The sequence below is a fragment of the Citrus clementina genome, unplaced genomic scaffold (genome assembly GCF_000493195.1).
Source record: "Citrus clementina cultivar Clemenules unplaced genomic scaffold, Citrus_clementina_v1.0 scaffold_1, whole genome shotgun sequence".
Lineage (NCBI taxonomy): Eukaryota > Viridiplantae > Streptophyta > Magnoliopsida > Sapindales > Rutaceae > Citrus > Citrus x clementina.
The window spans coordinates 18,842,024-18,858,420 of record NW_006263303.1 but is presented as its reverse complement, the minus strand read 5'-3'; the positions used below and the strand labels follow the sequence as shown (position 1 = coordinate 18,858,420).

General features: G+C 32.7%; 1 non-coding gene across 1 annotated transcript; it reads left to right on the top strand.

Moving 5' to 3' along the window:
* The first annotated feature begins 2,504 nt into the window (after window positions 1-2,504).
* LOC112095950 lies at window positions 2,505-2,611 on the top strand. Its single transcript, XR_002904110.1, has one exon. It is a non-coding gene; the product is annotated as a small nucleolar RNA R71 (small nucleolar RNA).
* The last annotated feature ends 13,786 nt before the right edge of the window (window positions 2,612-16,397 follow it).

Sequence of the window (16,397 nt, the reverse complement as noted above, 5' to 3'; positions counted from 1 at the left end):
AAGTGGCGGGAGCGTTACAAAGACCAAATGGCATACGTCGGTACGCAAAGGTTCCAAAAGGACATGTGAAGGTAGTCTTCTCCTGATCCTCAGGCGCAACTGGTATCTGATGAAAACCTGAATAACCATCAAGACAACAAAAGTGAGATTTTCCTGCCAACCTTTCAAGCATCTGATCAATAAAAGGAATAGGAAAATGATCCTTCCTAGTGAGTGAATTAAGCTTTCTAAAATCAATATAAACCCTCCACCCATTCTGAACTCGGGTAGGAACTAACTCACCATAAGAATTCTCAACAATTGTTATACCAGTTTTCTTTGGTACCACTTGTACCGGACTTACCCATTTGCTATCCGAAATTGGATAGATTATACCTGCATCAAGAAGTTTTAGAATTTCTTTCTTCACTACTTCCATCATGAGTGGATTCAAACGGCGTTGAGCTTCAATTGAAGGTTTGGCATCTTCCTCCAGCAGTATTCTATGCATGCACGTGGACGGACTTATCCCTTTAATATCTGCAATTGTCCACCCAATATCTGCAATTGTCCACCCAATATCCTTTTTGTAATCTCGTAGCACTCTAATAAGTTTCTCTTCCTCTAAAGTACTAAGCTTTGAAGAAATGATCACCGGAAGTGTCTCATCATCTCCTAAAAACATATACTTTAGATGACTAGGCAATGGTTTAAGCTCTATTTTTGGTGCCTGCAAAATAGATGGAAGAAGTTTTGCATTAGATGAAGGTAATTCATTATTAGACATATGATGAGTTAAAGTTCTCAAAGAATTTAATTCATAAATTGTCTCTTGCAATAGAGAATTTAAAACAAACTCATTTTCATCCGTTTGCAATCCTTTGAGGCCCAAACTATTATTTAAAGCAGCTACCAATGAATCTTCAACATCCAAATAAAACACTTCCTGCACTATAGGGTTAATAACATCCATAGAAAATACCGAATGTTCCTTACTGGGATATTTCATGGCATCATACATATTGAACTCTATAACCTCTCCATCAAACTCCATAGTAAGAGTCCCTTTATGTACATCCATTTTAGTTCTAGCAATCTTAAGAAAAGGTCTTCCTAGCAAAATTGGGACAGAATTAGAGGAGTTATCATCTTCCATATCAAGTACATAAAAATCAGCAGGAAAAACCAACTCATTAACTTGTACTAAGACATCTTCTAATACCCCATCAGGATATGCATTAGACCTATCAGCTAGTTGAATTATCACGCCAGTTTCTTTTAATGCACCAATATTCAAAGACGAATAAATAGAACGAGGCATGACATTAATAGAAGCTCCTAGATCTAACATAGCCTTCTCAACTCTAACACTACCAATTTTGCAAGGGATAGTAAACATACCTGGATCCTTGCACTTGGGAGGTAATTTCTTTTGGAGAACTGCTGAAACATTCTCCCCCATATGAACTCTTTCATCTCCTCTTAATTTTCTCTTGGAGGTGCACAGTTCCTTAAGAAATTTAGCATATCGAGGTATTTGTTTTATAGCATCTAATAAGGGAATATTTACCTCAACCTTGCGAAATGTCTCAAGGATGTCTTTCTCTTGTTCCTCCTTCTTGGATTTTGCAAACCGGCTTGGAAAATGAGGAGGTATCACAATAGGTAGGGGTTTCGCTCTGGTGGGTTGCGCATCCTGAGATTTAGGCATCAATTCAGTCTTTTCAAGCTCATCTTCTACATGCTCTGTCACTTTCTTACTAGGCTCTTGCAACTCCTTCCCACTTCTAAGGATGACGGCACTGGCGTTTTGCTTTGGATTCACCTCAGATTGTGAAGGCAATTTCCCAGATACTTGAGACTCTAGACGGCTCATCGTAGTTGCCAATTGACTCACTTGGTTTTCCAAGTTCTGAATGCTTGTTGTAGTTGCCTGCTGAAATTGTTGAGTGTTAGTCGCAAGTGATTTAACAATTTCTTCAAGAGATATACCTGACTTGGAGTTTGATTGTGGAGGTGTTGGTTGTCTTGGTGGATACTGTTGTGGGAATCCTGACGGCCTAACTCCATAGCTGAAGTTAGGATGATCCTTCCATCCCGGATTGTATGTTTGTGCATAAGGATCATACCTCCTCTGAGGCATGTCTGGAAATCCTCCAACTGCATTGGCTTGTTCAGCGGGTTCTTCTTGAAGTGTAGGACACATATCAGTTGAATGACCCATATTGTAACAAATGCCACAAGTCTTCACCTGTTGCACATTACCTACAACAAACTTTTCCACAAGAGAAGTAAGTTTATCTAAATGTTGTTCAACAGAAGAAATATTTACCTCATTCACCGTTCTTGAAGTGGCATCTTGTCTGCTGCCAAATTGTTGTGCATTAGCAGCCATATTTGAGATCAACTCCCTTGCTTGAGTAGGGGTCTTGTTCACCAACACGCTTCCACTAGCAGCATCTATCATACTCCTATCCATCAATGACAGTCCTTCGTAAAAATATTGAATAAGAAGTTGATCAGAAATCTGATGCTGAGGACAGCTGGCACACAATTGTTTGAATCGCTCCCAATACTCATACAAAGTCTCCCCAGGAAGTTGTCTGATCCCACAAATATCTTTTCTGATGTTGGCAGCTCTTGAAGCAGGAAAGTACTTCTCAAGGAACTGCTTCTTCAAACCATTCCACGTTGTAATCGATCCAGGAGGCAAGTAGTATAACCAATCTTTAGCTAGCCCATCTACAGAGAACGGAAAAGCACGCAGCTTAATCTGCTCTTCAGTCACGCCTTGTGGCCTCATACTTGAGCACACAACATGAAACTCCTTAAGATGTTTATGAGGATCTTCACCTGCAAAACCATGAAACTTGGGTAATAAATGAATAAGACCAGACTTTAATTCAAAATTTACCTCCAAATCTACATATTGAATGCAGAGTGGTTGTTGATTCAAGTCTGGTTCAGCTAACTCTCTAAGAGTTCTTTCTACAGGTGCAGGTCTATCCATCACTTGTTCTTCTGAATCGCTAGATGATTCAACTAAATCAGGTACTGTATCTATTTCAGAAAGCAAAGGCGACGATGATCGTTGTTTAGCTCGCTTCGTCTGCTGTCTCAGCTGGCGAGCTGTCTTCTCAATTTCAGGATCAAACGAAAGTGTACCTGTACGAGAAGAACGAACTATACACCAAGTAAAACGTAAAAAGGATTAAATAAATGACACCAATCCCCGGCAACGGCGCCAAAATTTGATGGGTGTCGAAGCCAACAAAAATAAATTCCTACTCTAAATAAATTGTGTATAGTGATTGAGCAGGGTCGTGTCCACAGAGATCGGTAATTAATTAAATCCTTTTGAAACGTAAAACGTAAAATGGGGGAATTGTTGACAATAATAAAAATCAAATTAAAATAACAAGAATGCAAATTAAAGTTGTAATTCAAATTAGAGAAAGCTCTGGTTGAAGGAATTAACTCAGCTTGATTCGACTATTGATCATTGATTCAAATATAGATTATTATTACTCATGAATAGACCGGTTATAGCTACTGAGACCCTCTAATAGCCAATCTCTCCTTAACTAGTCGATAACCAAGGTATGCCCGTTGGTTATTTCCCTAATCAATAGACAACCCTAGATACGATCATAGAATTTAATCAATTGACAGCCTGAAAAACCAGAGAGACCCAAATCCTAATCAACACATATGATGATTCATTTAAATTAGATTGTTTATTCTCACAACACAACTCTCTGCTATGTTATTTGTCACAAGCATTAAATTCTTCACACGATGAATCCTTTAATTGACAATAGATTAAGTTGATAATTAAATAATGGCCAATTACCTAATTAACAAACATAATCATGAAACTAATTCAGAGAATAAACAAATACCCAAAAAGCAATAAAACAATTAAAGCACAAGAAAGATCTCACAGTAGTAATAAATCAAAGCTTCGTTATCCTTCAACCAGAAAAATAGGTTTAGTTCTTCATAGAGAGGAGAGAAAAATTAAATCTAGGGTTTCTTTCTTTTTCTCCAATCCAAAAATCCCCCATTTTCACAATAGATTCCTCCCTTAAATACTCTCTCTCTCTTCTCTTTTAGAATTCTATTTAAAATAAAATACTAATATCTGAAATATTAAATTCGTAATTACAAAAATAACCAAAAATACAAAACACGTTAAACTAAAAACTGCAGGTCCGCAGTTGACAGCACGCGCCCACGCCTTATCAACAAAGTTCTTCTGACGCTCATAATTTCTCCAAGAGAACAATCCTCCTTAAACATCATCTTTTAGCTCAATTTTATCACCAATCAATAGAATTGCACCTACAAAAGTAAAACACAAGTAAAACATTATTATTAAGTGCAAAACATCGATATTAAGGGAAGTAAACAATGCAAAACTAGTGCATAAATTGCACTCTAACAGCAAATTTGTTGGCACGAGAAGATTAAAATCTAGATAACATATGGTAAATACAGTATGTTGGTTCCAATATGCTATTTGTGGTAATCGTCTTTTCAATGCTCAGTGCTATTTTTTAGGGAGATATTTTTATTGGCTGCACATTAATAGAAACAAGAATATATAATCAATTGGATTACCTTGTAATTGAAGGCAAATAACAAACAAAAGTAATTCCAATAAATCAAAGCATTAAGTTGTCAATGAAGACTAAAACATAAACAATGTTACTCCAATGAAGACTAAAACTTGCTGGTGAAAATTTGAAGTAATTGAATTGAAAACTAATTAAATATCAAACCCAACGATTACGAACATTGTTCAACTCACATAAGTGGATTAAATGCATGGAAGGGATTACTCTTTAAAGAACGGCTCGATGCTTCCATCTTCCGTGTTATATATTCCAGTATCTCTAACTCCTGGCTCAACAGATTCCTCCTTGGTCAGGCACGAATAGGAGTCAACAAAATCATCAGCGAAATATATGCAGTTGGGTTTACACTGATAATTCCTCGATGCATCAACAGATAGTGAAGAATAAAAGCCAAGAAGAGGGATCTATTACTCAAGTTCTTGATATTCGTCCATTTATTAGTACTTAGATCGACCTCAAAAACCTGAAATCCCGAAGTTTTGAAAGTGTTCTCTTCAGTTGGGTAGCCCAGATGAGTAGGTGGTACTTGTACTACCCTCCGTGAAACCACAGATAATGTACCATCATCAGATTCAACCACATACAAGTACTCCACAGCATCTTCAATAAATTCGGTAGGTAATTTCGTGACTCGTATAACAGTTCCATCATTATCTTTGATGGCAAATATCCGACCAAAAGTATTAATATCATAAAATTGATTTTGGATATAAATAACATCAAGAGTGGCAGCACTTTACAACTCCCAAACCATTCCATTTACTTGGTATTTAAGTGCCAGATAATAGTTGGATATAACAGATTTGCTGATCCTTAGAAAGGGCCTTTTGAGTATTATCTGGTATCGGATGTCCTTATCTACTACAACAAAGTCCAACATCATGGTTCTTCCAAAGGCCTTCAAACTAATGGTAAGTAGCTCCACTACTCCCATCGGCATCAATCTTCTTCCTCCAAACCCTTTTAATGAGGTATTGCTGGGCTCCATTTTCAGGTCTGCTATTCCCATTTCATCCAAAGTGACTTTGAAAAGAATGTTGACTGAACTACCCAAATCAATCAGGTTCTGGTATATTCCTTGCTCGCAACATTAGCTTTTATAACCAGTCCGGTCTTCATGGGGGTGCACCACCTCCTCCTAGCCATCTTCTATCCACATAATTGGAACTTGCTTGGACTTTACCTGTTTTGCTAGTGGTACATTGAAGAGAACATAATGGCTGGTCGTGACATACTTTCAATAATTCTTACGAGCCCTGTTTAAGTCCCCCTCTAATGTTGGACCATCTTGCAATGACTCTGGTCATTGGTCCTCCAGAATGGTGCTCCTACATTCTCCTCGGGCACGTATGCCTCATCTATCATAGGAAACGAACCGTCAACATCCAGATAACTGTTTCTTTGTTAACCATTTAGAACTCCAAAATTCTCACCTTTTGATCCCTTAAACTACAGTATCCGATCTAGACCACCATAAACTACCAGCTAGTAGTTTTCACAAACTTAATATCTTCAAAATATCCAACCTCGGTAAACAACCAACAATCATGCTTCAATATAAATGCTAATCTCAGCCAAATTCAGCCCAGTCATAATAAAAAGATTCAAATACAATAGTCCCATTAGTTACACAACCAAACCCATGATTCCATGAAGCATATCCTCGGATTTTAAGCTAATTCTCAGCAAAATTCTCCGCAAATTCACCCCTAAGCAATAATTCCTGAACATAGCTACACGCACTTAACTAAAACCATGAAGCATCCTCAAGAACAAAAGCATTAATCAATTTAACTCAAACCTATCATTCTCACTGTAACCAAACATCAATGCTACAAATCATCATCAGCTGTCCAAAGCAAAAATAAACGAAAATCAGGAACCATTCTAACAAAAAAAATTGGTATTTAACCCAAATAACTAAAATCTTACTAAGTTAATTGGAATATTGAATGCAAAAGCAGTAAATAATAGTTGAAACAAATGAACTAAAAGGGGAGAAAGCAAAGCTAAATTTTGGAACTTATCTAATGAGAAATGAATTTACTTGGAATTTTACCTAAAATATTAATATTCAACGAACTTAGTAGGAATATCTAATATAGAACTAGTGGATTTAGAAGTGGAAACAAATAAACATATTAGTGACAAGTATAACTGAAATTAAGGACATATAAAATTAACTTAGAACGTCAACCTAATGTGTTAATATTTAGAGTGATGATACAGTCACAATCTTTTATACAAACTTATATTGTACAAACTAATGTGGTATTAATTCATTGGTTGAATAAAAATATAAAATAATATAAATAAATCATGTAAACCAAGAGATATTTAATTCAACCAATGAATTAACGCCACATCAGTTTGTACAAAATAAGTTTATACAAGAGTTTGTGGCTATATCATTACTCTAATATTTAACCAAAAGAGTTGGAACATGATTACGTATATTACTTTTTTTAACTCTCATTTAAATTAAAAATATTTTTATATTAATTGTTTATAAATTTCCTCATTTTTTCATTTTATTTTATTTTTTTACATTAGAAATAATTTTTAAAATTATTAAATGAACAACCAGTAAAATACCAGTTATTCAAGTTGTAAAAGTAGGCTATATGTGATACAACAATGCACTCTACAATGACTTATATAGTCATTACTACACTTGGTGTCACCAGCCATTTGCCATTTGTCATTTGTCACTGGTCACCATCACCCCTTGAGTTATTTTTTGGAGAAAAAAAAAAGCGTCCCTCCATAAACCTACAATCTAAATTAGTAATGATTTCACTTTCCCAAAAAACAAATACAACCTCATTTTTTTTTTAAATTAGAAAAATTATCTTTGTATCACTTCTCTTTAATTATATGTATATCCAACTATTAACGTATAGAATTTGTATAGCATTCGGTTTTGTCTATAGAAGTCATATAGAATTCGGTTTCATATTTAAAGCAATTAGATTTGTATATATATTATGAATCTGTAATGCTTTTCTAGTTAGGATTCTATTCTTTAGGGTTGTACATCTATATATATATGTAGCAACGTTAATGCAAGACATACAAGAGTTTTATTCATAAACTCCATTCTTTATTTTACATGGTATCAGAGCTTTGCTCACTTATCAAATTATTATCTTCGTTTTTAAACTTGTATCAATCAATTACTTCGACACTAGTAAAGTTAGAATCCCTTAAATAATTTAAATAAAATGATTTCTTTACATGTAAATAAATTTAAAGTCTATTTTATCCTACAAAATTTGGAAAAATAAAAAATATAATTAGAAGAATACCCTAAATCTAATAAAACAAATAAATCTTTAAATCCAAGATGTTCATTTTCGTAATTATAATTTTTAAATGATAATTTTCAGTATAATTTAAAAATTATAGTTACAAAATTAACATCTTGGATTTTGAGATTTATTTGTTTTATTAAATTTAAGGATATTCTTGTAATTATATTTTTTATTTTTCAAAATTTTTTAGGATAAAATAATTTTTTTTATTCATTTCGGAGCAAACGGTCATCTTATTTAAAGTATTTAATGGATTCTAAATTTGTTAATGTAAAAGTGATTGATTGATATAAGTTTAGAAATAAAGGTGGTGTAAAAAAATATGTCAAAACTTTATAATGGTTAAATGTACATGTAATAAAAGAAAAGATGCTGAGATAATTTTCCAAAAAATTAATTCGACCTTTTTAACAGCTCTCTATTATTTCTCTATATAAGTACCCAAACCCAACGAACAAAGCGTCACTTAAAGTCTCAAGAGCTCAACAATCTCTCTGCTCTATAAGTTGCTGATCAATTTTTCTTCCAGAACCCAACTTAATATATATATTTTTTGGCATCATTAAAAAAGAGTACTTGGGGTGAGGAGAGTGCAGTAAGAGACATGAGCAGCAACGGTGGCAGAGTTTGCAAGTTTGATTTAGCATTCAACAAGCTTATGCTGCGACAATATTGTGGCTGCAATAAGGGCAACAATAATTCTATTGTAAGGAGTCTTGGCGGTGGCGATAATAATAATAATAATAACAATGAGGCTATCAAGGGGGTTAATGGAGACGAGATCATGAAGAAAAAGAGGAGGCAAGAAGAAAAGGCTGAGACTGTCTTCCACCTAATTTGCTGGGGACCCAAGTAATTAATTATTTTTATTTCTTCTTTTCTTCGTTATTTAGAAAAAAAAATCATATGGGAGACAACGAGATGTATTGATTTATTTTTATTTTAGGAATTTTGGTGCTTATGGAAATAAATCATATACTTTCAATTTATTTGCTTTCAATTTCAAATGAGCTCAGATATTTAGCTAGGCAATAAAAAATGAACAAAAACAAAAAAAAGTCATTCACATCCAAACATCCTTCCAGAATTTTCTGTTAGAAACAATTTAGATTTCAACTCGATACATATATATTAAAATTTTGATTTATAATACATAAGTTGATGGATATTTTAGTGATTTCAATAAATTTATCATACAAGAATAAGAAGAAAAAAAAGACAAAATAAATTCCAGCAACAAGTATAGCAAAATTTAGTTTTGTATATGATATTTTAAACAGTAGATTTACAACACAAAAATGTGTAACTGTGGATCACATGTTCAGATTTCACTGCATCCCGCAAACATGATAAGAAAATAAAATGGTAACTGATAAGAACAATGATATTTGGCCCGACGTTTTATCTATCAAAATTATGCAAATTAATGTTTTCCCCGTTAAAATTAAACAATCATCGTCCGGATTGGGAGATGGCCATTGGCCATTGGCACATCCATTGTCCAGAAAAAAAAAAGGTTCGGTACTAAAAGTTTTATGCTGTGTTGTTGTTGGTAGGGGTGGGCAATTTCGGATTCGGATTGAAAAAAAATTCATCTGAATTCAATCCGAATTTTCATCCGATCCGAATTATTCGGATCGGATTCGGATTGGATCGGATGAGTTTGGATTTCGGATTAATTTTTGGATTTGGATTATATTTTGAATTCGGATTAATTTGGATTGAAATCGGATTTGGACCTTTTTGACAATTCTCACAAAAATTTATGAAATCTGTGATTAATGAAAACTTACTAACCATTCAAAGAAATAGAAAATGAAAACAAATTGAGAAATGACAATGGTGTTAGCTGTTAGCTGTTAGCTGCATGTGGTTTGGCGTTCGGATTCGCCTTGGTTTGGCTCGGATTCGACTTGATTCCAGTTGATTGGTGTCAGCTGCGGTTGATTTTGAAGACGAACGAGGCTGTGCTGACAGTGGCGTGGTCGTTGGACTCGCGGGTTGACGGTGGGTTAATGGGTTCAAGACGGATGACAAGATGAGGTTGGTTTTGCTTTTGCTCGGCGAAGTAACTAACTAACTGGGTTTTGTTCACTATTCCCAACCCATGACAGTTCCCTGCAGCTGTCAATTAACTGGGTTTCACGTTCAGATTCGTCTTGGTTCGGCTCAGATTTGGCTAGATTCCAGTCGATCGGTGTCGGCCGCGGCTGAGTTTGAAGACGGATGAGGCTGTGCTGATAGTGGCGTGGTCGTTGGACTGTTGCCGGTGGGTTAATGGGTTCAAGAAGAATGACGACGGGATGAGGCTGGTTTTACTTTTTGCTCGGCTGCTTGCTTTATCGTTTGTTGTTTATGTGGTTGGTTGTAAGCCTGTGACTGACAGACTTGAGTCAGACGAACTTGTGAAATAGGTTTAGTTGTTTGCTTGTTTTCGCGTTTAGTTTTTTTTTTTTTTTAAACAGTGCAGATCCGATTGGATGATTTGGATTGATCCGAATCCGATCTGATCCAAAACAAATCCGATCGGATCGCACATATTTCATCCAATCGGATTTGCCTTCAAATCCGAATCCGATTCAAATTAATTTGGATCGGATCGGATCTATCTGAATCTGATCCAATGCCCACCCCTAGTTGCTGGTAGTAGCTAATACCTATGTTAGAAATACACATTTTCCATTCAGCCACCATAAAAGCGTAATTGACCATAATAAATACTTAAATATATATTGAAAATTAATATGGACTTGCGTACTGATATTTATCACCATTTTAAGCCGTTAAAAAAAAGTATTTTTGATTTTCCTCTAGCGGTTGTACTTGCAATATAAATTTCAACTAACTAATTACCGTTAAAAATATACTATTTTTTAGGGACAAACACAATTGAAAGAAATAAATTACAATTTAAAATATATTAATTCTAATTGATTATGCAATCGAAAATAGGTTATGTTAGTTGGAACAAATAATTATATTTCTAATTGAATTTTATTAGTATTTCCTAGAAGATGACTGTTAAAATTCTTTTTATTCTACTTCATATTTAAAAAATATATATATGGTTGAAATTGATTTTATTAATAGCCTCTAGGGGAAGAAAATCGGTGAATCAATGGATAAATATTCTTTCATGTATAATTTCAACAAATACATGTGCAACTTAAGCAAAATACTAATAATACACTAAAAGGTACACTAGACTCCTACAGTGACTTGGTAATCAATTAATCAATGGACAAATATTCTTTTATAAATAATTTCAAGAAATACATGTGCAGCTTAAACAAAATATAAATAACACACTAAAAGCTATAAGATGCTAGTACAATGATTTAGTGTTACTAAAAGATTAAATTAATATAGATTAATCAATGAATCCTTGACAAATACTTATATAAAAAATATAATACACCAAAAATTAGACGGCACACTATAATAATATTTTGGTGTTGATAAAAGATAGAATTAATGTGGATTGAGCAACTAAATCTTTGTTAGAGTTGAATATCATTTTGTTCCTTTCCTAGGCTCTTGATTCTCTACACAACAATATAAAAAAATTAAGGTACAATTAAATTAGAGTAGAAAAGCCTGCATACTAAACAAGAAATAAATGTATCCTAATTAATGTCTCTTTCACTTGTTTTAAAATAAAATTTCAATTAAAATATAATAAATTAAAAACATGAACAACAACAACAACAATAATAATAATTCTTACCTACATGCCACAATTAATCAAATAATCTTCACCGATTTAACCTAACAGAAAAAGCTTCAAACCAGGCTCGTAAAAGTGTGGGCAGCAATACTTGATGCCAAACTTGAGAAATTAAAGGCAATAGAAAAAAATTAATAAATATTTGGAAATATCTCCCCAAATTCTATAAAGCTTAATTCAAAGAAATTAAGAAAATGGCCCTAAAATAGAGTTAAAAGTTTTGGACAGATGGATAATACAAAAGAAGAGTAGATGAATTCATCCATTGTGCTTAGTATATGTGGCTTCTATTCATTTATTTATTTATTCTATTAATGGATATGATTCGATGGTTGATTGAGAGATTTCTTAGAGAGATGAAGAACGTGGGTTAAAGTAAACATATCATCTGAACTAAAAACTTTAGTTCAAATTAAAAAAAAAATCAATTAATTTATTTATTCTAAGTTAGTTATCTCATATTGATAAATACAAAAAATTATCAGCATATTCAATTAATTTTGCAAAACAAAACTTCTTATCATATTCATGCAAATTCAAACTTTGTTATAATTAAACAATTATATATAATACTTATTATGCAACTACTAGATTGTTTAATTACTCTCTAGCCTAAATTGATTGATAAAACATCTTTAACATAGATTTTAAATTTAAATGACAAATTAATAAGATAAACAAAAGATAAGATAGATATTGACTCACAAACTATGAGGCTATATTGTTTTTAATAATTCATAGTTAAGCAATGTTTCAAAACATAAATAAATTATTGTAATAGTTCTTATTATATATGGAAATTAATTGTATGACCGTTCTTAGACTATTAGACTAATTTAATAAACAATATTTCAACTACAATGAAATGTTAATTACTTATTATCTAACGTTTTTTAAAATATGCAATAAATGTTAAGGAGTTTTTTTTTCATGTTCCACAATTAAGAGTATAATACAAGTATGAAAACTATTAAACTCTGTTTATTAAAATTGTCACTATATAATTATATTAATTTGAAACTTAGCTAGTCGCCAAATTGATTCAACAATAATTATGATCAATCATAGACATTATTTCTTTAAATGCTTAACTATAAAATACTAATTAGTTCGATAATCAATCTTTAAATTGATTCAATAATAATGATTGATACAATTGAGACTATAATATTAATGTCAGTTTCAAGTTCATTTATAAGATTGAATTGGATCATAAATTTTATAGATCAATTTTCTTGAATTAAAATACTATTTCGAAGTTGATTGATGTTTAATTATAAGACATCGTACATTATATCTATGTTGTAATCTGTTGGGTCCATCTTATTTAGGTAGCCTAAGCCCAAGTTTCATTAATTTGGTGTTTAAGCAATTAAAGAAAATAAGTGGGCCTAAATGAAATTAGACAATCGGAAACATTATATAGCTGCGGCTGACATTGAGAAAAAGAAGAAAGAGATGAGAGAGTGAAAGAACAGTGGCGTGATGATTGAATTTGAGGGCAAGGATTTTAATATTTGATTAGACGATAGAAGGCGAATTTAACTCTGTTTTCTCTCAAATTTAGAGGGTAAGTTCTTGACATCGTCCTTTGTAATGCTACTGATTTTATTTTTTTTTATTCTCTCATTAGCTGTTATTTGAGATACCCACTTGTTAAAAAGATAAATATTAAGCTGTTATTGTAAGCTAAAATTATTGAGATTCTTGATGTTATAAGTCTCTAGTGTTATTTAGAGAAGTATTTATGTTGTAATCTCATTAATATAATAGAAGATTATATCGGACTACAGTCTCGTGATTTTTTTCAATTTGGGTTTTTTACGTAAAAAATTATGTCTCTTGTGGATGATTTATTGTTATGAATCGTGTTAATTTATTTTCTACTTATTAATTTGTGGCACACATTCTATTTTAATCATATAAAGAGAAAAATATATTGTTTTCATTTAATTTACAGTAGCTTGTGTGAGTTCCTTTCCCAATATAATCAATGAATGGTATCTTATAAGTTAAATAAGATAATTCAAATCTATTGTTACATCTAGTAAAACCTTTAGGATAAAAAAGATCAATCTTTAATAATTATATAATATATATTTTATTGTAAATTACATCATGATCAAGTGGTAGGCACTTTCAATTTTTTTTTTAATAATATGTGCATTGTAGAAGTTAAATTTATTTGAAATAAATTTATTTGAAATTAAGTACATTAATTAATTATTTATTTAGTTATCTAGTTCGTGTTTCATAAAAAAATAGTGAACTAAGGAAAAAAAAATTTACGATTACTTTTCTTCTAGATGATATCTAATTATATACAATATTTTCTTACCCTTACAGCTTTGCTTTGACCAGCCTTGCAAGTTATACTACTGAAAAATATTATCAGTGCCTATGTTGTCTATTAAAATTTTATATCCTTTGAATAATTTTTTAGATATAGTTAAAAATATTGTTCTATTTTTACAAAAAATTAGAATAATTGAAAATATTATTTTATTTTTGAATATATTCTTTAAACGGTCGAAATTAATTATAAATTTCCAATGGTTAGTTACAGTGCCTATAAATACCAATTGTACTAAAATTTCCAGCTAAAATGAATTTATTATTTGACCACTTTTGAAGTTATTTTCAACGTTGTTCTTTTCATTAGAAAAGCTGTATACCTATTTTAGTTTTTTGGACGTCTTGATTTCCACGGTTGAACATTGCCCTTTTACCAACCATATTTAACTATTGTTGAAAAAGTTTAGTCGAAAATGACTACTTTTATTTAAATCGAATTTAGGGCCAAATATCATTTTTCGATTTATAATAGTGTACAATTATATATAACTACATATTATTTCTTATTCAATAATTACCTAGTATAATATTGTAAAAAAAAAAAAAACAAACAAACGTACACCCCTAATTGCTCGTAGACAGTACTTTGCTCTATTAGCTGCATGGTTTTATCCCTTGGAAAGCTTTCTCTTTGGCAAGCAAAAACTAGAGGTGGCTTGAGGTTTATATCTAATTTGTTTAATCTTGCGTCATAGGTAGCTATTAGCTAGGAAGGTTGCTAGGTTGTTCTTGTTTGATGGAGCATTCTATTGATGATTGGATCTCAACTGATTTGTGTTGGGTGAAAGGTAGGATAGGTTTTTGTGTAGGTGAAATGAAGCAGGTCTAGTTGAACATCTGTCGCCAGTAGAGTGTTGGCCTCACAGTGTTGTTCCAGCTTATTGATGCTCTATCATGATACCTAAGCAACATGTTTTCCTTTTGCATTTTCCTTTCCTATCTCCTCATTTCCTTTAACTGCTCCCATTTGACTCTAGCAGCTTCTTATACTTTAATCTATATATCTATCTTTGCCTGATCGTAGGCTATTGAGTAGTAGTCCATTGCTAGTGCCCTCAGATTATACAACAATCTTCCATCTTCACTCATTTTAATGTCCTTAAACTTATGGATGATTGAAAGTACCAAACTCCAAGACGGGTCTATCATACCTTCTCAATAAGTCTCTAAAGGTTTCCTCTTCATCCTATTTAAAACTTATAAGTTCCATTATATCATCTTCCGGGGTCATGGCACCTAAAAATTATTTAGCAAAATCTTTACACAACTGATCAAAGATTTTGATACTTCCCTAAGTTAGTTTTCTGTATCGTGACGTGCTCACCCTTCTTATGTCAACGGGAATGCTCTGCATCTCTGCAACAATGTTAAGCCTTATACTTCAGTCATCTAGTTAAACCACTCTATATGCATCAATGGGTCATGTGTTATAAAATAACAAAGATTCGAGAAGTGAAGATCCCTTGGAATCATAGTGTTTATGATTTCTGTTGATAACGTAAACTCATTATCTGGCACTATCCTTCAACCTCCGTTCTTCCTCAACCTTGCATCTCCTGGATGATTCTTGCTAGCCTTCGCACCTCAACTTCTAATTCCCCAGCGTGACTTGGATTTTGCCCTATTATTTTCTCGTGGTCATGGTCTGTATCTGATAAACATTATCTCAATTTTCTGTTTCAATATTCTTCTCCCTTTATACCTGTGCGCGAGGTTTAAGCTGATTTAAAGTGGATCATGTAATCTTAATGGCGTTGGTACACATTTCCTAGCCATCTCATACATATCTCTGTTACTTGATTTAGGTACATCTGTACTTCTAGCAGAATTCCTTCATCGAGCTCATTTGTCTTCTCTTAGTTCCTGCAATAACATAACTAGGTTGTAGATTTGTTTTTCTATCTGCTCTACTTTTCATTGACAGCTCTATCTCTAGCCTCGTGGGTCTTTCGCTGTAAAATGGCATTTTCATCGATACTGGGTCTCTCACTTTCCATTTCATCATCCCTAATATTCATCCTTACTTTACTCTTCCTTTAATTTCCTTTTCTCCTAATTCCACATAGGCATAGTTGCTTTGGTACAATGGCCTTTTGTATCGTCATAACAAATGGTGCCAAAATTTGGTCCGAGTTGCTATGTGGGGATTTCAATGTGAACATTTGAATTTATTTGTATGGGGAGATGGTTTTGTCTTTATCCAGTAGTCCAAGCAAAAACTGGTAACCACGAGTTGCAACTTAGCTAGCACCTGCAACCACAAAAAAAGTCAATGGCGCCGGAAGTTTTTCCAACGTTAACCTTTCAACACATAATTCGGTATTAGGGGTTCATTGGAAAAATATAGTTTTTTTTTGTAATATAAATGAAGAAGAAAACAAG